The 27,929-nt window shown below is 40.1% G+C and overlaps 1 long non-coding RNA gene across 1 annotated transcript in view; it reads left to right on the forward strand.

Moving 5' to 3' along the window:
- The first annotated feature begins 24,531 nt into the window (after positions 1-24,531).
- The window catches only part of LOC121450128, a 31,148-nt gene continuing 27,750 nt past the window's right edge, over positions 24,532-27,929 (forward strand). The window contains exon 1 of the long non-coding RNA XR_005974549.1: positions 24,532-24,691. This is a non-coding gene — a long non-coding RNA (uncharacterized LOC121450128). The remainder of the gene's footprint in view (positions 24,692-27,929) is intronic.

Genomic DNA, 27,929 nt, shown 5'->3' on the forward strand with positions numbered 1-27,929 from the left:
GCAACATTACAGTTACAAAAATAATTTTATGTAGCACGATTAGTAAAAAACCCAGAGTCAGAAATTGACGTTCAACCTGAAGGACAGAAAAGCAGAACAGCCAGCCACTGACTCTTACCTCTACCTCAGTCGTAAATGGCGACCCTGTCTCTAGGAATCTCAGAATGAAACCATGTGTGAGAGCTGTCCCCTTCCGTCTTATGTTCCTCTCTAGTGCTGGGATTAAAGGTGTGCAACACTATCACCTGGTTTCTATGACAAACTAGTGTGGCTTCTGGGATTAGAGGAGTGTGACACCACTGCCTGACCAGGAAGGCCAATCAGTGTGGCTGTTTTACTCCGTGAACTTCAGGAAAGCATTATTTATTAGAATACAAATGAAATATCACTACAATTTTATGGTTGGACAGGTTAAGAAATCTCACTGCAACTCTCCAGGGAGGCCTCAGCAGCTAAGGTGTCACTAGGGCTGTTCTCTTCTGCTCCACACACCACACCAAGCATTCAGGAAGCCATCAAGCTTCATTCCCCTCCTGTGAAAAAGCACAGCATACCCTTGACCCATATTAGAACAGGATCAGATCGTTCCCATAATCCAGTGCAAGCATATTTACATTTTGCTTTAGCAGACGTCACTCTGGTGCCATCATGCCAGAATATATCTGCGGCAGATTGCTCATGGCCATCCACATTCACGAAATTTAGAATAAAAAGGTGATGATTCAAAACATTATGTGGCAACTGAGGGTATAACTCTCCCCTTTTTATCTTTTGAAATTGTGTTTACAAAGAGACATGGGCAGGCTCCACAATTTTTTGTCCTTGCAGATTATAAGGAATTCCTGTCTTATGTTCAGTATTCCACTGGGAACAAAACTGCTGCAATGCTTTACTAATATATCAAGATCCATTATCTATTGTTATAATTTTAGGAATTCCCACTTATGAAAAACACTTTAAGCAATGAGTTATCAAGTACTTAGTGGCTTCTCCAGTTTGTGCAGTGACTATCAAGAAACCTGAATATGTACCAATTGCCAAATACACATATTTTTTTTGCCAAATTCTAAAATATGACTAGCATCCTTTTGCCATAATGATTAAGAAGCAGATCTCAAAAATTTTTCTCCCAGATGAGGTACAGGTAAATATTGTGGGCTTATATCACACTGCTTAACAATCTGATGTGCAACTTCTTGTGTTAAATCAAACTGTTTTCTTAAACTTCTACTATTTAGATGACTTAAAGCATATGATCGCTGGGCAAACTCGAGACTGAGTGAACAGCTGAGCAAATTTATCAGCCAAAACATCAGCTTCAGCCAATGGACCAGGAAGATTTGAATGTGCCCTAATATGACCCACAAAGCATGTCAATTTTCTTTGATGAACAGCATTTGAATTTGCTGGAACAGTATTCTCTATTGACTGTGACTAGTTCCAATGCAGGGGAAGTCTCTGTGACCTGAAGAGCTTTAACAATGTTGACTGTCAGCATTTAAATTAAAGGCATTCTCTGCATAAGCTGCACTACCACAGCAATAGCTCACAGCCCAACTATTTGAGCTGAGTCTGGATCTGTTCACACTCCATATCCTTTATCATCAACAACATACTCTGCTTTTTCATTAGAAGAACCATCTGTACAAATTTACATAGCATCCTTTAAGGAATCCTTCATTACAATTTTAGGAAAATAAAGGAAGATACTTGTGCAAATGTAGCAATTGTTCAGCTGGAGGATGCTTATCAACTTGGCCTAAAAATTGAGCAAATGCAATTGCCCAAGAACCATTATTATGAAAACAACTGTTACTTAGTGTTAGGAACATTGATCACATTATTTTTCTGCCAAAATACTACCCAGACTCCACCCCTGGCTTTTTTGTCCTAAACAAGTTACTGCTCCAAAATAATGGTTTAATATCTTCACTGATGAAACAGGAAGATATAACAATAAAAGAGGACTGTTTGTTATAATACTGCTATAGGAATAAGCTTTGTAGGCAAAAATATGCTTGCCAAGGTTGATCATAATTAATATAATGTACCTGATGATTCTGTATGGCATAGTCTACCTGTGCCAGTACCTGTCTAGCAGCATCTGTAAGATGACTAAGGGAACTGGGATCACTACTCCCCTTAAGAATATCACTGAGGGGCTCAAGATTTCCCATAGGGAATTTTAAATAGTGTTTCAGTCATTGACTATCTCCCAATAATTTCTGAAAATCATTCAACGTTTATAAGCTACTTTTCCTGATTTCCAATTTCTGAGGTTTTATTCCTTTAGGATATAGCATACATCCCCAACAAATATTAGAAAGTTAGGTGTCTTTGTACGTTCTCTGGGGTAATAACTAACCCTGCATGGGCAATGCTCTACTGAAGCTATCCACATGTTGCAGGCAAAACTCCTTCATTTTTGTGGGCAAGAAAAATATCATCCATATAATGCATAATACCAACTTGTGGAAATTGATCTTTAACATTTTGTATAGGTTGAGCCACCTTTCCACGTTTATTATTTATTTGAGCACTCATATTTCATTTCTACACCTATGGTTCCTTATTCCTCTTCAGTGCACAAAACACTATCTTTCTCATTTAAGCCCCATATTGAATGCGTCATTTGCCATATCCCATGTACAGGCAACATCAGCCGGGTCCCACCCACCTTATTTGTCCATACATGGAAGGAAGCATGAAGATTAAGAAATGACAGGAAGAAAAAAATAAAGATACAAAAGAAAAGACAGAGACATGGGATAGGGTCAGCAGGGCTACCAGTGAATACTGAGTTCATCCACATTTATTTCTTATAGGCTTTATATACTCCAATTCAAAGAGGAGGGGGAAGACAAAAGATACCTTTACCAAGATTCAAGGAACAAAGTAATCACATTCTCAATACCCAAAGCATCAAGTAACCACACCCTAGGTCAAAACATCTGTCAGTAGCCATGCCCTGGGCCAAACCTCCTGTTATAACCTTGAAAGAGCAAGAATAGGCCTGAGATCTCTGATCTTCGTTTAAGATGGAACAACTTCACATCTGTGGGCTCCCACTGGAGTCCTTGTCAACTGTCTACCCCAGCACTGACCTTTGTTGTGCCCTTGGCCTAGGGGCTATCTTCATCACAGAGGGAGGCCTTGGAGCCCCAAACTAAGGGTGTGTTTCCCTTTGTGACATAGAAACCCAACAGGACACTTGGTCTTCTCAGTGTCATCTAGTGCTCTGGGACAGTAAGACTTACTCTCAGCAGGAAGGTCATAGGGGACAGCTCTGGGCAGACAAATGGGCTATCTGAATCATGACTGGTGTGGGAGACCAGTTCTTTATCTGTTGTTAGATTGGTCTGTGTTTCTGGACAGAAACTTAGGAACAGAAAGAGCTTCATGCCCTGAAACTGTAAGAGGAGGTGACCTGGATAAATTAGGAGTGGGAGAGCATGGTGATGGATGTTTGGTTGAATGGGTCTGCGATCCTCAGTAGAAGCTGTGGAGAGATCCTCTGGGTGTATTGTCTGGCTTGTGTTTCAGGTTTGCTCATCTTCTTTCTGACAACCTTGGTCTTCTCAGGTGACTTCTGTCATCTCTCCCTGTGGGTGATGCTTGAAGGTAATGGAGTGCACAGGTTCCCCTTATCGAGCAGGGGAAGAAAAGGAAGAGCAGAGTAGGCACCTTTGAGGGACCCATGGTTTGTTAGGTGAAAGTATGGGAGTCAGGTTGTGTATCCATCACTTTTTTTTCTAAATAGAGATCAGTTTTATTTTTTAATTGTTTTTATTGGGCTATATATTTTTCTCCAGTCCTCTCCTTCCTCTCTCCTCCTCTTCTATGCTCTCCCATCATCCCCACGCTCCCAATTTACTCAGGAGATCTTTTTAATTTTTACTTCCCATTAGATTATATCTATCTATGTTTCTCTTAGGGTCCTTTTGGTTGTCTAAGTTCTCGGGGATTGTGAATTGTAGGATGTTTTTTCTTTGCTTTATCTCTAAAAGCCACTTATGAGTAAGTACATATGATATTTGTCTTTCTGGGTCTGTGTTACCTCACTCAATATGATGTTTTCTAGATGCATCCATTTGCCTGCAAATTTCAAGATGTCATTATTTTTTCCTTTTATGTAGTGTTCCATTGTGTAAATGTACCACATTTTCCTTATCCATTCTTCAGTGGAGGGATATTTAGGTTGTTTCCAGGTTCTGGCTATTACAAACAATGCTACTGTGAATATAGTTGAGCACATGTCCTTGTGGTATGATTGAGCATCCTTTGGATATATACCCAAAAGTGGTATTGCTGGGTCTTGAGGTAAGATGTTTTCCTAATTTTCTGAGAAATCACCATACTGATATCCAAAGCGACTGGTGTATCTACCTCTTGATACAAAATCAAGTTCGTGTCTTGCTGAATGTCAATTTGTGTCCTAAATCACCATATTGATGTTATAAGAAGACTTGCTTCTGGTGTCAATGGCTGCAGCAGGAGTTCTGACCAGGCATCTATTCTCTGAGCTTCCCTGAACCCTCGTACAGGTGGGCTCTGACCTCCAGGTTGCAAAGTTGGTCATCCTGACCCTTCTCATGGTGGTGTACCTTCACCACTGGGCTTTGGTCTGTGCTAGGTAAGTCTAGGGAGATCAAGATAGTTGTCTTGAGATTGCTGGTCCAGAGCTGGAAAACTAGGGGGATGAACAGTGTCACAAAGAAAAATCTTCGTATGTGCTTTTTTAGGGTCAAGGCAAAAGGGGCTTGTGGGGTCTTTATGTATAAAATCACATCATCTGCAAATAATGATACTTTGCCTTCTTCCTTTCCTGTTTGTATCCCTCTCATCTCATTCAGTTGTCTTATTGTACTAGCTAAGAATTCAAGTACTCTACTGAACAGTTATGAGAGTAGACATCCTTATCTTTTTCCTGACCCAGAGAAGTCAAGTTGGTCCCTAACTAGAAGTTTTATCCCTATTGACTAGCATTCATGATACTAGAAGATACTCTATGCTACCAGAGTAGGAAGATAATCACCTGCATCACCTAGTTACAAACCCTGAGACCTACAACTGCAACCTATTTACAAGATATACGGGCACAATAGTGACACAAATGTTATGCATGTAACCAACCACTTTTTGATGAATTTAAGTTCTACTCTGTAGGGTTAAGCCAGCCCCTTCGAAGGGCGGGTTTGCCTCGGGCGAATGCGTATGGATAAATGGGCGAACGGGAGGCGGCTCCTTCCTTTTTCTTTCCTACCTCCTGTGCTACGTGGGAACTTTGGTTCTGTAAGTTTTATTTAATCATTAAATTTGTATATATTCTTTAATATTTGCCTGCGTTTATTCACGCCGATACATTTGGCGCCCGCCCCGTGGGACTTTGTGGAGACCCACCCCAAATCGGAGTCTCTTGGGGCCACCGCTCCCAGCGGTGGTCTCCCTGGGCCACGCAGACTGTACCCTTTCAGCCGGTCTGACTATGGCTGGGGACACAGCTGAGATTCTTAGCGACTCGATCTTTCCTGGTGCCTGCTAAAAAGTCAAACGGGACGGGAGTATTAGCACTCCCCGGCCCCGCCCTGCCTGACAGTGGCACAAGTGCCTCTGTAAGAGCACGATCAGTCTCTGTTCCCCTCCCACCTCCGCTGGCGCTCTGGTCACTTGACGGCGGCCCTGCCAGCCGGCTCAAACACGCCGGTCCCTTAGATTTGTTCACTTTGGCGGCTTTCTCTCTGTTCCTTTTCCGGCCCAATTGCTATTAATCAGCCTGGTGTCTGCTCTAATTTTGTTTTTGAGTCATTTATTTCAGACTTAGGCCACGTGGACTCAAGTGGACTCTTTCGCCACCACTGGCAGGAACCGGTCATTGCAGGTAAAAGAATTTTTTCTTTAATAAATAAAATGTCTGACAACGTGACTGTTTTAGATTTCAACAGCTTTTTTGAGTGTACCATGTGGGAGATTTTACAAGAGGTGTCTATCATCCCACATCTATGGATATTTCTGGGATTCGTAATTTTCCTTGGCACTATATGTTTTGACAATAGAAATACGATCAAGTCTCTTAAGGCAGAGGTTGAACGTTTAAAAACTATTTAGAATGACAACAATCTTCTCAAGAATCAGTTTGAAGTTCTCCAGGAAGAAAGCAGATCTTTGTTTAACATGACTCGGTTAACTGAGCAAAATCTAGAAAAGGTAAGGAGAAATTCATTACTATGGAAGAAGGAACAGCTGAATTAGATTGTAAGTTCCAGCAGGCCCTTTCTGTAGGAACTGAAACATTAACTGAGAGAATCAAAACTGATGAATGTGACAATCAAATTTTGTCTAAAGCTTATGACAGATTGGCGAAAAGATTGTCAATACAAGAAGGCACGGTTTATGCCATAAAAATTATGTCCAAAGATGACAAGTTATCTCTACTGGACAAATTTCATACTTTAGAATCCTCAATGAAGGCTTTGGAACATAATTCTGGACAGGAGATTCAGACATTGCAAAAAGCAATGGTGAATAGAATTGAAAAGTTTGAGGAATTTCTAAATTTTGATGAAGAAGAGCAAAGGGTAGAAAGGCAAATTTTAACTACATCTGTGGATAAATCCCTCCGGGACAATTTCCACAAAGCTCTACCTACAGCTCTACATGCCTTTCCAGTAATAACAACAGAAAAGGTGATTGGTTCCAGAAACCCTAGGGTCATCAAGGAAGATACATAGGAGCCTGTCTGTATGAATGATCTCAAAGAAATTAAACAGGCTGTCATGACTTTTGGGATGCATGCCTCTTTTGTTAAAGAGATGCTAAAATCTTGGGCCACAAAAAGCAGAGCAACCCCCTCGGACTGGCTCCAGCTGAGCTCTGTGGTCCTTGAGAGTGGACCGTAATTGAAATGGAAATGCTTATTCAGGCAAGAGGCTAGACTTTTAGAACAGCAGGAAAAGGCGAAGGGAATTGACATTTCCCTAGATAAAATTCTAGGTGAAGGGCTCTTTTCTGACCCTCAAGAACAAGCTAATTTGGATGAAAACACCCTCTCCATGTGTACTACAGCAGCCTTAAGGGCTTGGGACAGGGTACAAGACCCAGGACAGAGAATGGAATCATTTGTCAGAGTTAAACAGGGTCAGAGAGAACCCTTTAGTGACTTTTTGCAAAGACTAACTAAGGCTGTACAAATAGGGATATCTGATCCAGAAGCAAGACGTATAATGATTGAGTCTTTGGCTTACGAAAATGCAAATGTGGAATGCAAAAAGATCTTGGGGCCTTTAAAGTTCAGATCAGCGCCCTTGGAAGAATGGGTCTTGCATACACTGAATGTTGACACATTTGACTATGGCACTGAAGCATGGGTAGAAGAAGCAATTTCCAATGGTAAAAGGAGACACCAGAATACCAAATGTTTTAATTGTGGCAAAATGGGTCATATGAAAAGGAATTGTAAACAACAGATTTTCAGAAATAATAATAATGCATCTTCTAGAAATAACAGAAATAGAAGGACTCAGCCTTCAGGTTTATGTAGAAGATGTGGAAAAGGCAGACACTGGACGAATGAATGCAGGTCTATAAGAGATAGACAAGGCAATCTGATACAGATGGGAAACGTGAGAGGGGGGCCTCACAGACCCCCATGGCAAACATGGTTCAGTAATTTCCAGTTTCTGCAGAGAACATGCCTCATCAGGACAATTGGGAAGCCACATGCCTACTGTTACAAGCAATAGTGGTCAGAAAGATGAGTTACGTGTGTTTTGGCAAACTTCTATAAATGATCAAAGACCTAAGCTGAGAGTGTGTGTAAATGGCATTTTTATTACTGGCCTGCTGGACACAGGTGCTGATGTAAGTATCATTACCCCAGAATCTTGGCATCCATATTGGCCTCTTCAGAATGTAAATGTTCAGCTCCTGGGAATTGGAACACTATCTCGAGTAAGGCAGAGCATGAGATGGGTTGAATGTATGGGCCAGAGGGAAAAATAGGAAAATTAACGTCATATGTAGCCAATATTGCAATGAATTTATGGGGTCGTGACCTATTACAACAATGGAATACCCAAATTAACATTCCTGCTACTTCTAGAGCCTATATTTCTGAAAATGATATAAAAGATATTACAAACGGAAAAAACCAGCCATTAGGGCTGTGCAAGAACAAGCAATTGATGTCCCTTCAGAGATACCAACAGCCTTGCCTCTAAAATGGTTGACTGAGAAACCAATATGGACAAAGCAATGGCCTTTAGCTGAGGAAAAGTTACAGGCTTTAGAACAGCTGGTACAAGAACAACTAGATGCTGGACATATAGAAGAATCTACCAGCCCTTGGACTTCTCCTGTATTTGTGGTTAAGAAAAAATCAGGTAAATGGAGAATGGTGACAGATCTCAGGGCCATCAACAAGGTTATTCAACCTATGGGCCCTCTGCAATCTGGAATTCCTTTGCCCTCTTTATTACCAAAAGGATGGCCTCTCATAGTTATTGATTTAAAGGATTGTTTTTTCACTATACCTTTGCAAAAAGAAGATAGAGAAAAATTTGCCTTCACAGTGCCTACTTATAAAAATTCTCAACCTTCGAGGAGGTACCATTGGGCCGTCTTCCCCCAGGGTATGTTAAATAGCCCCTCCCTGTGCCAATATTTTGTGAACCAACCATTGCAAATAATACGCAAGAAATTTCCCAAATCTATAGTATACCATTACATGGACGACATTTTGTTATCCGATTCAAACATAGATACCTTGAACAGACTGAAATAATACAGATACTTTTATCCAAATGGGGATTGCAAATTGCTCCTGAAAAGATTCAGAAGGGAGATTCTGTTAATTATTTAGGTTATAGAATAGGTTTGCAAAAAATGTAGACACAAAAGTCACAAATTCGGAGAAATCACCTACGGACTCTTAATGACTTTCAAAGACTGTTAGGAGACATTTCCAGTCTACGACCAGCTATTGGGATAACACCTGATCTAATAATTCATTTGAACAAAACCTTGGATGGTGATAAAGATTTAAACAGTCCCAGAGAATTAACAGCTGAAGCAGAAAAGGAACTGACAATGATTGAGGAGAAATTACAACAGGCACATGTGGACAGGGTGAATCCGGAGCTCGATTGTATTCTCATCATATTACCATTAAATTTCTCCTACAGGAATTTTAATGCAGAGAGATGATATTATCTTGGAATGGATCTTTTTTACCACATAAACCAAGTAAGAAACTGAAAACTTATGGGAAAAAGTCTCTGAGTTAATTATAAAAGGCAAGCTGAGACTTCGTCAACTAGCAGGCATAGACCCAGCAGAAATTATAGTGCCTTTCTCTGTTGATGAAGTAAAGAAATTATGGGAAGATAATGACCCATGGCAAAGAGCTTGTGCTAATTTTTTGGGAGACATTAATAACAACTATCCAAAAAGCAAGCGGCTTAACTTCATAAAGAGAACTTCTTGGATCCTTCCTCGAATCGTCCGTGATGCTCCAATAACTGGAGCCCGTACATTCTATAGTGATGCCAATAAATCAGGGAAGGCAGGTTACAAATCAGAAGACTTAGGTAAGGTGGAACAAAGTCCTTATGATTCTGTCCAGAAGGTAGAATTATATGTCATTCTTATGGTACTAAGAGATTTTAAAGAACCTATTATTATAGTTACTGATTCACAATACGCAGAAAGAGATATTTTACATATTGAAACTGCTGAATTTATACCTGATGATACAGAACTAACCTCATTGTTTATCCAGGTTCAAGATTTGATCAGGAACAGGCTTTGCTCTATGTACATAACACACATCCGATCCCATACGGGTCTGCCAAGTCCTCTAGCACAAGGTAATGCAGAAATTGATCAATTATTGATTGGTAGTGTGCTACAAGCCTCTGAATTTCATAAAAAACATCATGTTAATAGCAAAGGTTTGAAGAAAGAGTTTTCTTTACATGGCAAAAAGCTAAGGAGATTGTGAAGAAATGCCCTACCTGCTCTTTCTACAACCAAACACCACTGCCAGCAGGGGCTAATCCGAAGGGCACCCATAGGGATGAAATCTGGCAGATGGATGTGTTCTACTTTGCAGAATTTGGCAAATTGAAGTATGTTCATCACACCATTGACACTTATTCAGGCTTTCAGTGGGCAACTGCTTTAAGTTCAGAAAAAGCTGATTCAGTAATCACTCATTTATTAGAAGTCATGGCTATCATGGGTATACCTACACAAATAAAGACAGATAATGGTCCTGCTTATGTCTCTAGGAAAATGAAACGGTTTTTTGATTATTACAATATCAAGCATGTTACAGGTATACCATACAATCCTACAGGTCAAGCAGTCATAGAAAGATCAAATCGAACTATAAAGGATATGTTGAGCAATCAGAAAGGGGTGGAAAACACCCCCAGAAATAGGTTACATAATGCTTTATTAACCTTGAATTTTCTCAACGCTAATGAGAAGGGAACAACAGCTGCAGAAAGACATTGGATAATGGAAATGTCTGCTGAACTAAATCAACCAGTTTATTTCAAGGATGTGCTGACCTCACAATGGAAGCCAGGAGATGTGCTGCATTGGGGAAGGGGTTTTGCTCTTATCTCCACAGGTGAGGAAAAATTATGGATACCGTCAAAATTAATAAAGGTTCGGTTTGAAGAAGAGAAGTCACTTGGAAAAGATAAATAACAATTCATTCACAAGGATGGCGAGCATACTGAGGGTAAGGTTTACAGATTGGTTGGGAGCAGGGTTCTTTTCTTATCTCCACAGGAAAATACTTATCTTCAAAGACCCTGAATATTTAATTACTGATGGATGGAAAATAGTTACGACCCACTAAGTATCAACAATAAAATTCTATACATACTGTAAGTATTGATTTTTTTACATATATTTATATGTTTTATTGAACACTTCTTTATAAATGTGTAGAGCTGGTTTTGGAGTTGGACTATGGCTCAGTCCCTCTTCAATTCCAAGCCTGTTGATAAGAGATATTTCAGAGTTTCTGTCTCAGGTCAGGAGCCATGAAATGGGACAGAATAAGAATAATTTTATATTTGATAAACTTTCTTTGCCTTTCCTCATATCTGTGTCTTTCTTTATATGTCAGTATATGTCCTTGTTGTTAATGTTTAAATTTCCCATAACAAGCAACATATTTTCCTACAGTAATCTTTGAAGTTTCCAGGATGAAGATGGGGCCCCACAACATCAACTCAATCTGGTTTTTATGACGTCATGATTTTTTTTTAAGCGCTAATTTTAGACCTGTTTTTTGGTACCAACTGCAGGAGAGAATTTCGAATGATGCACATTTTTGACAACACTCTGGCCGGACCTTCTCAAAACACTCAGAGACTAGTTATAATTTTCTTAGGTCAAAGGTTAATTTGGGAATTTTACCATCATTTGCTTTCACAGGGGCCCCTAAGAATAACGTCGCCCCCATGTCAGCTAGAAGCAATCTAAGAGGACGAAATCCCCTCTCCCAACAGAGTTTGCCCACAGGGTTAGGGACATCTTTTAGTGGTTGGTTTAGGGTTGAGGGGATGGGGAGATATTGTATGGAATTAGGGGTATATTAAAAAAAAGGGGGGGATTAACTGGTTTGATGGGATGATTGGTATTTGTGACTTACTGTTTTTAGAAAATTATATTAGTACTGTTTCTTGTATATTGATATATTGAATATTGAATGTGAGTGTTCCTACCTCTATTTTTGTATAAGAGTATGCTTATATTGTATGGATACATCTATCATATCACAATGTACATTTCTACCTCTGGTACTATTTATGTAATAACATTGTTTACATTTGATATGTAATGACATTGTTTACAGGTGAAGATCATTGTCTTCATATTTTGCACAGTTGTTTATTCTCTTAGTTTTCAAATTAGATAGGTATTGAGAATTATATGTTTGTCATATTTATTTTTAGGTTAGTCAGGTCTTTTAGATACATAGAGATTATTTTTAGTATAGATAGTATAATCTTCAGCCTCTTTGAAGAGCTGTAGAAAATGGCCTTTAATCTAACCTAGAATTCTGTGCCACAAAGACACAATTACTCCTGGCAACACCACTTTACTCCCGAGAGAACGTTGAGCACCAAAGACACTCCACTGGGAGCTTGTCTTCTTGGCAGAACTGGCCTTTGGGTTAAGAAAAGCCCATACCTCAACTACTGACTAAGATATGAAACAGGATTGTCTTATCTTGCCAAGATAGGGTAGGATAATTCTAAGAAAGTTCCTTGCATTTGATGTTAGGCCTTAGCCAAAGTTGGTTGACTCAACATTGCAAATGAGACTTTGGGTGATTGACCATGTAGTCAGTTGTCTCTGTCATTTGTTGCACATTTTGGATATCTCTCATTTGTTAAGTAGTATTTATTCCCTTCTCAGATCTTTGATGGAGTTGAAGATTATTTAATTGTAGTTACTTTCTACATTATTTAGACTCCTTGAGATAGAATGTCTAGCAAAACTTTTGTTCTCAATATTGTTTGTTACATTTATCATTTGTTATTATTGTTTATAGTTATATTTGATTTAGTTTTGTCTTATTTAGACAAAAGGGGGAGATGTATGGTTAAGCCAGCCCCTTCGAAGGGCGGGTTTGCCTCGGGCGAATGCGTAAGGATAAATGGGCGCGCGGGAGGCGGCTCCTTCCTTTTTCTTTCCTACCTCCTGTGCTACGTGGGAACCTCGGTTCTGTAAGTTTTATTTAATCATTAAATTTGAATATATTCTTTAATATTTGTCTACATTTATTCACGCCGATACACTACTCTATTAGATGGAACCCATACCTGACATTGATAAACTGTTCAAGAACCTGACCAGGTAGGTCACAGGCCCATGGAAAGCCTAGTACTATTATTCTGCTAAAGGAGTGTAGATATACAATGACTACTAAAGACATACTGCTATACCCATAGATGAGGGTCTCACTCAACACCCATCAGAGAAGCTTCTAGCAGTAGATGGGAAATAACAAAGAGACTCACAGCTGGAAAGTGTGCAGAGTGAGACTATGGGGCACTCAATCCTAAGTGGGATGTCTTCCTCAAGCTCCTCCCTTCAGGGATCAGGGATCTATGAGGAAAAGGAGGTGGAAAGATGCAAGATCCAGGAGTGATATATTAATCAAAGGAAGCAGTGTCTTCCAGACACAAAAGTACCAATGCACGTATGACCTCACAGACTGTTTCTGCATGCACAGTAACTGGACAGGCCCAAGTTAAATATGTCACATAACTCAGAGGAGGACATGGACATGGTGTCCCACCCCTAATCAAGAGGCTCTCTGCCTTTGCTATCTAATGATAGAGAAAATCGGTTTTTTCCTTTTTTCCAACAGGGTCTGTCAAACACTCTAGGGCAAGCCCGATGCTGAGGATTAGTTTGCTAACACAAAAGAACTCAATGGTAGTTTTTGTGGAGTTTTTGTTTAGTTTTGATTTGAGAATTTTTTTAAAATTATATTTGTCTTTTGTTTGTATTTTTGTTTGTTTTTGTGCCCTTTTGTCTTTTTTTTTTTTTTTTTTGCTTTGTTTGAGAGAGGAGGTGGGAAGGATCTAGGAGAAGTTAGGGTTTCTCTGTATAGCCCTGGCTGTCCTGGAGCTCGTTCTGTAGACCAGCCTGGTCTCAAACTCTCAATGATCTGACTACCTCTGCCTGAGTGCTGGGATTAAAGACATGTGCCACCAGGCCCAGTTGAAAGTTTTTTAAATTAAAAAGTATATATGAAGAGAGAGAAGAGGAATAAGTATTTGGCTTCATGTACTCAATGAGATCGTTCAATAGTGATCTGAAGATTATCTGGCCAGGCTGTGTGTGTGTGTGTGTGTGTGTGTGTGTGTGTGTGTGTGTCTGTCTGTCTTATGTCTTCTCTAAATTCTTAGACGAAGTTATGTAGTTACATATTTATATAGAGTTATATATTGTAGACACAATTATGGAAGTTCATAATAATCTAGAATAAAGGATAACAAATATTTACTTGGGAAAAAATTCACAATAAGGGTAGAGAGCTGCAGTCTTCTGTGGATGCTGGAAACAGAACTCCTACTACCACCCAAGCTAGCGAGCATGCTTTCTGTCTGTGCTTATCAGTCCACACGTAGTATATTAGACCATGCCTCAATGGGCTGATACCCAAAAGGCTATTGGCTGAATGAATTCTCACAGCACCTCCCCCTTTTGTAAAAATAAGAGGGTTCTAAACCTAATACAAAACTAGATACAATAAGAACAAATATCAAGTATTGTCAAAGAGAAAGAAAATGCAAAAACATATACAAAAATAGACCTACAACCAACAGAACAACATCAAGCAAGAAACATATCCTGAATGTCCAGTCTATGGCAGTTAGCGAATAACAAAAATTATTTTAATAGTTATCCTATCCTGAGTCTAAGTTTTATACTACAATGTCTTAGCTCAGTTATGAGAGGAGAGTTGCTATGACTATTTAGTCTTATCCCCATCAAAGACCTAAGAAGGAAATCAATATGACCTGAGTAAGCAGGAAGTGCAAGCAAGTGACTTCCTAAAGGTAAAAGAAGTGACAGAGACAGCTGCCTACCTGAGCAATTGCCAAAAGTCTCATTTGCAATGTTGGTGCAACCAACTTGGGCTAAGGCCTAGAGTATTTGACAGACCATTTTTAGAAGCATGAAAATTTGAAAGACTGACCTACCCAGTCTTGGCAAGGTTTGGCAGTCATGTTTGTTTGTATCTTGCTTGTCCAGTTTGGACAGTGTGCATATTGTTAGTAGTCAAGGGAAGGGCAGTTCTTTGCCCAAAGGCCAGTTTTGTCAGCAAGACAAGCTCCGAGTGGAGTGTCTTCAGTGCCCAAAATTCTCTTAGGAATAGATCAGTGCTGCTAGGAGCAATTGTGTCTCACATAAACAGAATCCTGAATTATTTGAATGCCATATTCCATAGTTCTTTGAAGTGGTTAAAGATTACCTTTACCTATCTATGCAGAATTCATCTCTGTGCATCTAGGGAACCTGACTAACATAACTAAAAGTATGACAAACAAGTGTGACTATTATCCTGTAATTCTTAATAACCTGTATAGCTCAAAGACTAAAGCTTCACACTATATTTTACAAAAACAACAGTCTTTAAGCAGATGTTCAGCAATGAGGACAATGACCTCAAATTGAAACTATATGTAAATATCTTGATCAGAGGTAGAAATGTATAGTGCAATATGATAAAAATATTCTAAATTGCATTAATATACAAAATGTCTTAAGCAGAGGAAGAAACATTCATACACATATACAATATGATAAAATAACTTTACATTTGTGCACAAATATTGTAAAGAGAAATAGAAGCAAACTCAATATAACAAATATAATTTGAATTTGTATCAATATACTAATCTCAGACAGAAACACAAGGATAATTTTACATTTGTATCAATATACAAGAATCTGTATACCAATATAAATGGTCTATAACTAATAGTTCACAAGCAGATACACTAATCTACCTATTATCCCATCCCATCCATTCCTCCCCCTTATTTTCTTTTCCAAAGAGATTCCTGATCCTACTTATTCCACCCCCAACCCTATACAACTTATAACCAATCCCTGACAGATGACAATTATCTATAACCCTGAAAAGGCAAAATCTGTTGGGAGAATATAGTTATATATAGCTAAAAGGTATATAGCATACACAACATGAATTGTATGTAAATCAACTCAAATATACAAACCAATAGCATTAATTACACTAGGATGCTGTGTCCCTGTCATCACTGTTTCTAAAATTTGTCATATCAACAATGACACCTTACAGCTCCCCTGCCTCAGGCCCTGTAAACCTGGAATTTGCTTTTCATATATGACTTTGTCTATTCTTCAAATTTTATTTTCCTGTAATTATACAATGAATTTCATTTTCCTTTCTGATTTATTTCATTCCGGTATTTTTAGATATATTCAACTTCCAGCCTGCATATGACTTTTTTTTAATTGCATATATCTGGCCGAGGAGTGGGTGGGTGGTGTTGCCACAGTGCTCCTTAGTTTGAGCATGTGGGTCCCGGGGGATCAAATCCAGGACACCAGGCTTGGAGAAAGTTGCTTTTCCTTAGTGAACCATCTCAGCAGGCCCCGAGAACCCTGTCTTTTCATGGATGATTAATCCTTGAAATATTTAATATTAAATTAATAGAGAAATGACATTTCTTTATTCGTCTGGTGATGGACGCTTGGGCTGTCTCCACCTGGTGCTTATTGTGAGGGATGCTGCAGTGACCAAGAGTCTGTAAGTGTCTGGCTTGCACATGAAGCTCTAGTGCAATTTTGAGCACATTTTCCGTAGTAGGAGTTGCTGGTTCACCGTGTTCAACTGCAAGGAGCTCAGTAGGATTTCCAACAGTGGCTAACAGTTCAGATTCCTGTAAGTCATGCCCAAGAGTGCACCTTTTCCACATCCCACCGATGGTTGGTATTGAGATGTTTGAGGTATTGTAGCAATCTTTGTAGGTGTGGAGTAGTGGAGCCTTCCCGCGCCAGCGCAGGCTGGAAACAAGAGTTTCTGCGGAGGTCGTCCAGGTTGAATGAATACACAGAACATGAGGTTGAGGTGGAGCAGCTTCTCACTTTTTCCTCTTGTTGGGGGTGGCTTTATGCCATGGCACCAAATGAGGAGGGGGCTGCGAAGGGACTGTAACCTGACTCTGGCAGGGATCAAGGAAAGGTCACCATGCACTCAAAATTCCTTCCTTCCCTGCTCCAGGAGCAGAGGGAATTTATTATGTTTTCCTTGCAGATAAACACCTCAAATGGGGGCAGGGATATCAACTCAGGGCTGCAGTTCCCACAGAGCCTCATTTGAATATGATTTGTGCTGTTGAAGTGGAATAAGGTAGAAAAGGCCAGTTGCTTTACTGCCTATATGCCAAGCATGCTTCACTGGCTACCTGGAAAAGAACGACCTGGAGGAATAGCCAAAACAATGGCTATTTCCCTTAGCCACCTGCTGACTGCCACACATAATTCTGTAAAATCTTATGGTTTTAGAGTATACAATGAGAATGCAAACTGTAGCCAACATCAAAACCTTTCAGGAACTCTCCCAGGTTCAGCCCACTGGATACTTCTCTTCTCTTCTGCTCTCGTTGGTACCCGAGTGCTTATTCCAGGAAGGATTTCTTGACATTTCATAATGACTGGTGATACTGAGTGCCACTTCCTGTACCTACTAGCTAATCCTATGTCTCTGGAGACATGCCTTTTTAAGTATTTCCCTATTCCAAGATGACTATGCCTTATACAATCTGGTGGACCTAAGTACACACACCTAGAATGCACTTTGATAAACTCACCCTCCTGTCCAACCCTCTATCCTTCCTGTTTCCCTCACCCCTCCCTGTCTCTGCTTGTCCCCTTTGCTCTCATTTCCTTCACACTCCCTACGTTCTGCATATGAGAGAAAATTTTGAGACTCGTCTTCTAGTATGGCTTATTTTTTTTTTTAAGATAATGTTTTCTAGTCCCATTCAGTTTTCTGCAAACAACTTAATTTCCTTCCTTTGGCTGAACAATAACTTGTTGTGTATGCATTACTTTGTGTGTGTGTGTGTGTGTGTGTGTGTGTGTATGTGTGTGTGTGTGTGCGCACCTGATTGGTCTAGATCCCTGTGCTTTACAAATGATAGATAAGCAGTATGTCACTGAATTACAGATAAAGTCCTTTAATTTGATTATTTTTATATTGAGGTAGGGGCTCTGGCTTTGTTGATCAGCATGGACTCAAATTAGCGGGCTCAAGTGATCCTCTCCCCTCAGCCTACTGAGTAGTTGAAATTACAGACACCAATCACCATACCTGGTCACAAGTAGACCTGGGTAAATGTGTACAATCATGGAGTAATCATCTGAGTAGGTTGTAATATATTTCTGCCGCCACCAAGTTCCTCTGAAGCCTTCTCAGTAAATTCTGTCCATGAGTTTGAATTCTCATCACCAATAATTGCACCTGATTATTCATGGCCGCATGGAAATGGCATTCAAACAGTGCTCCTCCGTATCCGACCCATTTTGCGTTTGTGGTATTTTCAAAATATCACTTTCAGAAAAGACTGGAATTTTGCTGGTCTTGAGCTGGGTGGTCTGGAAAGAACGGACTCCATTGATCCCAGGGCTGTGCCACTGAGCCCAGCAAGATTCATCCATTTTATTTTACAAGAACTTGAGCCCATTAACTGCAGCCCAGCATGGAAGTCCTAGGAGACTGTGGAGACAAGAACACACCTCAGCTTAACAAAGGCCCTATTCAACACCCTATGGCAACTGCTTCAGCCAACCAGTCAAACTTTGGACACTTTTAAAAACTTGTGGGTTTTTGTTTTCGTTTTTTTTTTAATTTTTTTACTTTAATCCTATTAAAGCTAGAATTTCCACGGCTCATATTGATAAACCCAGCTTGATCGAGTTCCTTCCACAATCAACTCTAACCCTTACCCATTCCCATATACATATTCCTCAGACTCTGGCCTGAATGAATTAGCAAACTCATGAAGCTCATTAGGTTGCAGTGCATCTCCTCATGGACCACACTTTCTGTTTCCCCTAGGAGGATGCTTAGCCTTAAGTCTGCTTATAGGCCATGCCTGGCATTTCCTTTAGGGACAGTCACTGCTGGTCATTGACTTACCAGATTCATTTCCTCAGCAAAGGTGGGGAGGGCAATATTGCAACAAGAGGGTGTGTGGATGCATCGTCTCCACCTGAAACAATAAAAATATAAGGAAGAAAAAACCCTTCTTTTCAAATGTGACAGTGCCCTGTGATGTGGGCTGAGCTGTTTCTGACGTCATTTGCAGTTGATATGAGTGGTTGTGATTCTCTAACCACCTCTGTGACTTGGACTTCACCCTCCTACCAGCCCCCCGTCCCCCCACTCCAATGAGAATGGTTAAGAATGTTTTACCAGTCACGGTGACAAGGTGGCAGCATTGCCTCACTGGTTTAAAGGATAGACAGTGTGACTAGGTCAACTGTGCCCCAAGATCCCTGTGGAGTGACAGACTTTTGGTGCCTGCAAATCAATTGCATTTAGAGTTGGAAGACACTTTAGAGAAGAGCTCTTCAGACTTTAATGTGCTCACAACCACACAATAACCACATGGTTACTGTAAAAATACAGATTCTGACACTTCTAGTGGGACCTGAAAGCTTCCCTCCCTTCCTCTTTTCCTCCCTCCCTTCTCCCTCCCTCTCTTTCTCCCTCCCTCCCTCTCTCCCTCACAAAATGCCAGGTGTCTCTGCTGCTCTGGTCTTTCTGTGTTGCCTAGGCTGGTCCTGGACACCTCCACCCCTACTGTTGCTAAGATCGGAATTGCATCACTGCTGGTTGGTGGATCGCACGTTAGGCACCAAGGGTTTAGAGATCACTTTAGAGATGAATTTTCATTGCCCTGCTTTGATGTATGGATGAAGCGAGAATGAAGTCTGGAGGGAGAATCTGACTTGTCTGGTGTGGTTATGATTTTGACATACAAAGTTTTCTTTCTTTCTTTCTTTCTTTCTTTCTTTTTTTTTTTTTTTTAAGGCAGGGCCTCAGTGTGTAGCTCTGGCTGCCTTGGAGCTCTCTGTAGATCACAGGGATCCCCTGCCTCTGCTTCCCCAGTTTTGGGGTTAAAGGTGTGCACCACCATGCCCTGCGTGGCACTTTTTCTTTAAATTCAGGGTCTCCCTCTAAGTGCCCTCCTCACTGTCCTCTGTCCCCGTCCCCTCTGTCATGGTCAGCAGCTTCTCTGGTTTAGAGCTTAGAGCTCCTCTTTTCTCCTCTGATCTTTGCTCAGGTGTCATTTGATGGTTCCTCTACCCCAAACCTACAGTGGTTCTTCGGCAATCACAGGCCTCGTTCAAATATCTCTGACTAGTTTTCATAGCCCTGCGACATATAGCTCCACTTTAGCAAGCTTGTCTAACTTCTGGTTTCCCAATCACATCTTTCTGTCACAGTGATCCCTGCTCCTCCCCTTTCCTAAACTGTGTTCTGTCTTCTTATGCTGTGGGTTCTGGAGTCAGACACAGTAGTTTCTGACCGCAAGTGCACCATCAGCCTTGGCAAGCACCTTCCTCTCTGAAGTAACCCCCTGTGCTGATTGAGATGAATGAATGGGAAAAAATTCAGGCTCCTTCCCTGAGAACTTCCAAGTCAGCGTCTATAAGCAGTAACCAGTCCCTGGCTCCCTTTGCTTGTGTCTGTTTCCCTAACCCTACTGTTCAAATGCCCAATCCTAAACCCTCCTTTCTCTGGAAATGTTTCCCAGCCATTCCTGACCCAACTCTTTTTTGTTGTTGTTTTTTGTTTTTTGAGAATGTTTATCTGAAGCTTGGAGCCTGTCCTGGAGACCAGGTTGGCCTAGAACTCACAGAAATAAACCTGTCTTTGCCTCCTGAGTGCTGGGATTAAAGGCCTGTGCCACGACTGCCTAGCCTGACCCCACTCTTTTGTGAATTATTTCACCCAAGTATTAGCATCTAGTGTGCCAACCCTCTCAAGAGATAGTTGAAGTATATTAGCTATGTGAAGGGCAGTTTTAAAAAAATATTTATTTATTTATTTTTACATCTTGACCACAGTTTTCCCTTCTTCCTCCTTCCCAGTTTCTCCCCATTACTTCCCCTCTGCTTCCCCCCATCCATTCCTCCTCTGTTTCTTTTCAAAAGAGGGCAGGCCTCCCATGGATATCGACAAAATATAGCATATGAAATTATAGTAAGAACTAAGCATCCCACCTTGTATTAAGGTTGGGAAAGGCAACCCAGTATGAGGAATAGAGCCAGCAAAAGAATCAGAGACAGCTCCTGCTCCCTACTGTTAGGAGTCCTACAAGAAGACCACAATCTACCCAGCTGTCACATATAAGCAGAGTGTCTAGGTCAGTCCCGAGCAGCTAATCTTTTTTGTGTGTGTGTGTGTGTGTGTCAGAGAGAGAGAGAGAGAGAGAGAGAGAGAGAGAGAGAGAGAGAGAGGTTGAGAGTTATTTTAATACTGCATCAGCTCCTTCTGTGATCCAGTGTCAGTCAGACCCTGTGGTAGTCCTTCTCACAGGGTCCTTCTCAATTTGGAATTCTCTTTTGCATGTAATGAGATATTCCCTCTCTGGGAGGGATTGAAGAAAACATTTAAGTTATTATCTTAAAAAGTTTTAGCTGTACATTTGGTGGTGCAAGACTTTAATTCCACCACATTGCTAGGCAGAGGCCAGTGAATCTCTGAGTTCATGGCCAGCCAGGGCTACTTAATGAGTGAGACCCTGTCTCAAAAAAGGCTAAAAATAAGGTTGTGTGTGTTTGTCTGTGACTGCAGATGCCTAAGGAGGCCAGAGGCATCAGATTCACTGGAGGGGGAATTTCGGGCAATTGTGAGCCACCAGATGTGGACACTGGCAACTGAACCCAGGTCCTCTGCAAGAGCAGCAGGTGCACTTAACTGCTGAACTTTCCCTCCATCCTGATGAAATTTTTAATGAAACCCCCAGAAATGCCACAAGGAACCTGAGCACAGTGAGAACCTGAGCACAGTGAGAGTTGCTTCAGCAGTCAGGTGATGGGAGATGGGTGCACTTTCCTATTTTGTGAACTTAGAGCAGAGTCTTTACCCTCTCTCTTCAGAAGACACTGAGGGCAGAACAGCAACTGGAGCTGCTCAAGGGAGGCCCTGTGCCTCTGACATGGGCTCTGTGGGTTGTGCTTTCAACCGTAGTCAGATGCAGTACATTGGTATGGGAGGCTGGATCTTTATAACAGAATTGAGTTCTTTCCTGTTGGTGGCAATTATAGCAATTATGTGCTGTACACTTTCAGTGTAGCAAAGATTTCCCTGAGGTCTGGTGCGGAAAAAGAGCAGGAAGACGGGGTCAGGCGTGACCTTCCCTTTTTCTTGGACAGCTGTTTGCTCACTCAAACCTTTCCCAACCAAGGGAACTTTGTCCTTTTCTTCTACCATGGGTCCCCACCAAAGTCTGTGTTTAGTTATCTCTGCTTAACTTGTTATGCTTTGAGAAGAGAGGCCCACAGAATGGCTTCTCTGCTGCTTTCCAGGACTAATTTTTACTGTTGTTTTTCAGTTCTGGATGTTTGTTAGAATCTGAGGCATTGAACCATCTTTCAGGGTCTGTTCCAAACTCCAAATGTGTCTCATTTGATTAACCTGTGGTGTCCCAGGCACTGATAGTCTAAGAGTGCTTCCAAGATGGGTTAATGGGTGAAGACATTTGTCACTAAGCTTGATGACCTGTGTTGGATCCCCAGGATCCACATGATGTACAGAAAGAACCTCCTCCTCCAAGCTGTCTTCTGACCACCGTAGGTTTGCTGGAGTTTGCTCGCCTCTCCCAATAAATAAGATGAAATAAATAATATAAAACGACGTTTCCAAGTGATGTAGTCATTTTATAGGGGAGAAGTGTTAGCCAGGTGCTCCAAGTTCCCCTGAGCAGCAGTGAAAGACCTTGTCACCCTGGCTCCTCCCATGCTGATCTGGAGGCACAGTGCTGTTCCTGTGCTACCTGGATGAAGAGCACAGCTTGAGCTTAACCATGAAGAAATATTAGATGAGCTCAAATGGAGGGTTATTAAAAAACTAACAAACAAACAAACAAACCAACAGCTGGTTAATATACTTTCAGTGGGGGTAGCACCAGGGAACTAGAGGTAGGAGGCTTACAAATCCCAGGCCTGCTTGAACTATGTAGTGAGGCTTTGTCTCAAGCAAAAGCAAAAGCAAAAGATTAAGCAGGGCACAGTAGCTCAGGTCTATGATCTCAGCACTTGGGAAGTGGAGGTGGGAAGATCAGAAGTTCCAGGCCCACCTGGGCAATTTGAGAGGAGCCTGGGCTAAATGAGACCTAAACAGCTCCCTCTACCCCCTGCAACAGCAACAATAAAAACCTAGTTTAACAAAAACACCAACTATATTAGCCAAAAACCTCATAAATTCCCAAGGGTTAGCTGGACAACTTCCAAGTCCAGCCTTAGCTTCAGAGTGATTTGTAGGCCAGCTTGGGCTACAAAAAGAGACCTAGATTCAAAAACAAATCAGACAACAATAGAACCAAAAATCAAAATGCTATGGTCATGTAGAGAAAATTCTGAAGAACTCTTCCAGATTAGAGAAGACTAAGGGGACTGAGGATACAGCTCAGAGGTAGAACACTTCCCTAGAATGTGCCAGACTTTAAGTTCAATCACCAGGACTGTGAAGACAAAAACCAAATCAAAACAAAAATACCCATTACCAAAAATAACCTCAAAAGAGACAAAGCAGTTAAATACAATATATAAGCTTAGGTTAGATTCTATTTCAGAAACCCTATTTCAGGTTTATTGGGTAAGGTCTATACATATGTATAGTTCTTTGTATGATACCATGGACATGTATAGATTGTGAGAACCACAATGTAGTCACTAAAATGTTAATATTTTAGATAATTGAGTACAGAGCATATGAGAGCTACTTTTGGAATATCTTTAAGAGTTGGAAATTATTTCCAAATGTAACATTTAAAAAAACAAGCCAGGGGCTGGGAGAGATGGCTCAGTGGTTAAGAGCACTGGCTGCTATTGCAGAGGTCCAGGTTCAATTCCCATCACTTACTTGGGGCTCACAACCATCTGTAACTGTTCTAGGTGATCCAACACCCTATCTGGTAGCCTCTTCTGACCTCTGTAGGCACTGTATATATGTGGGTGTGATGGGTCCATGGTGGTTGTGAAAGGATGGGGGACAGATCACCAAAGCCTATTACACCAGAAGCAAACTTTATTCCTGGTAAATAAAAAAAAATAAATCTCCATGGGGCACAAAAAGCTCATCAGCTAGCTGAGACCACAGCCAGAGATGAACTTGTAAGGCTGTGGCAAAAGACGGTTTCCAAACTCCCTTCTTTATATCAAGAAGCAACAAGCATTAGACATGAGAAAAAGAATTTTTACAATCGAGGTAAAACTGAGATACAAATTGCTTTTTACTTCATTACAATTTCCATGAACAGGGCTTTTAGTTAAACTAGCATTTGTATTTACTTTATTGTTTTTCTCTGGCTATTTCTGATGGTGTTTACCAAAGCTCTATATTCCCTAGATACTGCCAGTTTTGTGTAGCAGGGAAGGGTATGGGAAAATGCACAACCAAAAAGTCACATACATCCCATCATTTAAAAGTTAACTCAGCCCACGTTAATTGCTGGTCATGAGGTAGTAGGAGGTTATCTAAAAGCTGCCCCTCAGTTTGCAGAGGGTCATTTCAGTCTTGCAGACAGAGCTATCGATTGTAAATCAAAGTGTTTATAGTTAATAGTTAATCCTTAAGCTGCTAGAAAGCTGCTGACAGCCTGCTCTCATTCTCCTAGGATTACAACTTCATATTTCCTTATTTCTACATTCTTATTTCTGGAACCTATACTTCTATATTCTTATTCTTGGACTCTTCATTCCCCTCTTGGATTTGTAACTAGAATCAAATCTTTGATTCATTTTGATTATCTTAAAGTCTCTGATTTGACATTTTCTCAGCCTATTTTAGGGCAGGGACAATGTACTTTCTTCTGTAGCAGCTTCAAGCTGAAATGGACAGTGCCCAGAAAGGCTGAAAAGTTAGTCAAAGGTAAGGAGGGAATTTAAGCAATTTAGGGGACACTTATCAGAAGCATCTGATTTGACCTAGCTGGAGACAAGCTGCATTTATACTGACTGGATTGGTCCTTATCTGTTTTTAGCAATTCCAATACTCAGAGGCTGAAGTCAGCAGCTGGTGCCTAGACATGTCTGTCAGCCATGCTGAAACCTGATGAACAGATAAAGACTAGAAGCAAAAATTAAATCTTAGGAATTTAAAGAAAAAATCACAATTGGAACTTTCAGAGAAGGAGTGAAGTCTAAAGAGAGGGATTATTCTTAGGAATAGACAGATTAGGAAATTTAGGTTGTACTTGTCTGGATTCCTTTTGATCTGTGAGAAAGTCTTAGGATTTTCTTGGTTCTCTAAAGCTTACATAAATTTTTATTTTTTTTTAAAAAATTGATCTTATTGAGCTATACAGTTTTCTCTGTTCCCCTCCCTTCCTATACTCTCCTCTTCACCCTTTCCCATGGTCCCTATGTTTCCAAATTGCTCTAGAGATCTTTTTTTTTTCAACTTTCCATGAAAATTAGATCCATGTATGTCTCTCTTAGAGTCCTCATTGTGGTCTAAGTTTTCTGGGATTGTGGTTTGTAGAGTGGTTTTCTTTCCTTCATGTCTAAAAGCCACTTATGAGTGAGTATATATAATAATTAACTTTCTGAGTCTGGGTTACTTCTCTCAATATTATGCTTTCTAAATCATCCATTTGCTTGCAAATTTCAAGATGTCATTATTTTTTTCTGCTGTGTAGTACTCCATTGTGTAAATGTACCACATTTTCCTAATCCATTCTTTGGTCGAGGGGCATTTAGGTTTTTTCCAGGTTCTGGCTATGGAAAGCAATGCGGCTATTAACATAGTTGAGCACATTTTTTTGTGGTACGATTGAGCATACTTTGGGCATATGCCCAAAAATGGTATTGCTGGATCTTGAGGAAGGTTGTTTCCTAACTTTCTGAGAAATCACCACAATAATATCCAAAGTGGCTGTACCAGTTTGTACTCCCACCAGCAATGCTGGAGTGTTCCCTTTATCCTCCGTCCTCACCACTATAAGTTGTCATCAGTGTTTTTTATCTTGGCCATTCTTACAGGTGTAAGATGGAATCTCAGAGTTGTTTTGATTTGCATTTTTCTGATAACTAAGGATGTTGAGCATTTCCTTAAGTGTCTTTCAGGCATTTTAGATTTCTCTGTTGAGAGTTCTCTGTTTAGGTCTGTACGCCATTTTTTAAATTGGATTATTTGTTCTTTTGATGGCCAGTTTCTTGAGTTCTTTGTATATTTTGGAGATCAGACCTCTGATGTGGGGATGGTGAAGATCTTTTCCCATTCTTTAAACTGCCGTCTTGTCTTTTTGTCTGTGTCCTTTGCTATACAGAAGCTTTATAGTTTCAGGAGGTCCCATTTATTAATTGTTGCTCTTAGTGTTTTTGCTACTGTGGTTATATTTTGAAAGTGGTCTCCTGTGCCAAAGTGTTCAAGGTACTTTCCAATTTCTCTTCTGTGATGTTCAGTGTGGTTGGCTTTATGTTGAGGTCTTTGATGCATTTGGACTTGAGTTTTATACATGGTGATAGATATGAATCCATTTTCCTTTTTCTACATGTTGATATCCAGTTATGCCAGAACCATTTGTTGAATATACTTTCTTTTTTTCCATTTGATATTTTTTTACTTCTTTTTCAAAAATCATGTGTTCATAGGAGTGTGGATTGATATTTTGGTATTCAACTCAGTTTCACTGGTCCTTCTGTCTATTTTTATGCCAATACCAGGCTACTTTGAGTACTGTAGCTTTGTAGTAGAGTTTGAAGTCAGGGATTGTGATGCCTCCAGAAGTTTCTTTATTGTACAGTATTGTTTTGGATATCCTGGGTATTTTGCTTTTCCATATGAAGTTGAGTACTGTTCTTTAGAGGTCTGTGAAAAATTTTGATGGGCATTGCACTGAATCTGTAGATTGCTTTTGGTAAGATTGCCATTTTTACTATGTTAATTCTACCTACCCAAGAGCATGGGAGATATTTCCATTTTCTGGATCTTTTTCAATTTCTCTCTTCAAAGATTTAAAGTTCTTGTCATACAGGTCTTTCACTTGTTTGGTTAGAGATACTCCGAGATATTTTATGCTATTTATTTCTAGGATTTCTTTCTCAGAACATTTATCATCTGTGTACAAGAGGGCTACTGATTTTTTTAAAGTTAGTCTTGTATCTTGCTACATTATTGAAGGTGTTTGTGAGTTGTAGAAATTCCTTGGTAGAATTTTGGGGGTTGCTTATGTAAACTATCATATCGTCAGCAAATAATGAGAGTTTGACTTCTTTTCTGATTTGCATCCCTTTGTTCTCATTTGGTTGTCTTATTGCTCTAGCTAGACTTTCAAGAACTGTATTGAATAGATATGGAGAACATGCACAACCTTGTCTTGTTCCTGATTTCAGTGTGATTGCTGGGAGTTTCTCTCCATTTAGTTTGATGTTAGCTGTTGGCTTGCTCTATATTGCCCTTATTATATTTATGTACATTCCTTCTATCTCTTATCTCCAAGACCTTTATTATAAAGGGGTGTTGTATTTTGTCGAAGACATTTTCAGCATCAAATGAGATGATCATGTGGTTTTATTTTTCAGTTTGTTTATATGGTGGATTATATTGACAGACTTTTGTATGTTAAACTCTCTGTGCATCTCTGGAATGATGCTTACTTGATCATGGTGGATGATTTTTCCGATGTGTTCTTAGATTTGATTTGCCAATAATTTATTGAGTATTTTTGCATCAATGTTCATTTGTGAGATTGGTCTCTTTCTTAGTAATGTCTTTATATGGTTTGAATATCAGGGTAATTGTAGCCTCCTAAAAAGAATTTGACAATGTTCCTTATGTTTCTATTGTGTGGAACAATTTAAGGAGTAGTGGTAATAGTTCTTTGAAAATCTTGTAGAATTCTGAGCTGAAAACCATCTGGTCCTGGGACTTTTTTTTTTTTTTTTTTTTTTTTGCTTAGGAGACTTTTGATGACTGTTCTTATTTCTTCAGCAGTTATAGGTCTATTTAATTTGCTTTTCTGGTCTTGATTTAATTTTGGTAAGTGATATTCATCCAGAAAGTTGTTCATTTCCTTTAAGTTTTCCAATTTTGTGGAGTTTTTGAAAAATATGACTTAATGATTCTCTGGATTTTCTATGTCGATTTTTATATCCCCCTTTTTATT

Source organism: Microtus oregoni, unplaced genomic scaffold, assembly GCF_018167655.1.
Source record: "Microtus oregoni isolate MIOR12 unplaced genomic scaffold, Mior012 000006F_ref0000085, whole genome shotgun sequence".
Classification (NCBI taxonomy): domain Eukaryota; kingdom Metazoa; phylum Chordata; class Mammalia; order Rodentia; family Cricetidae; genus Microtus; species Microtus oregoni.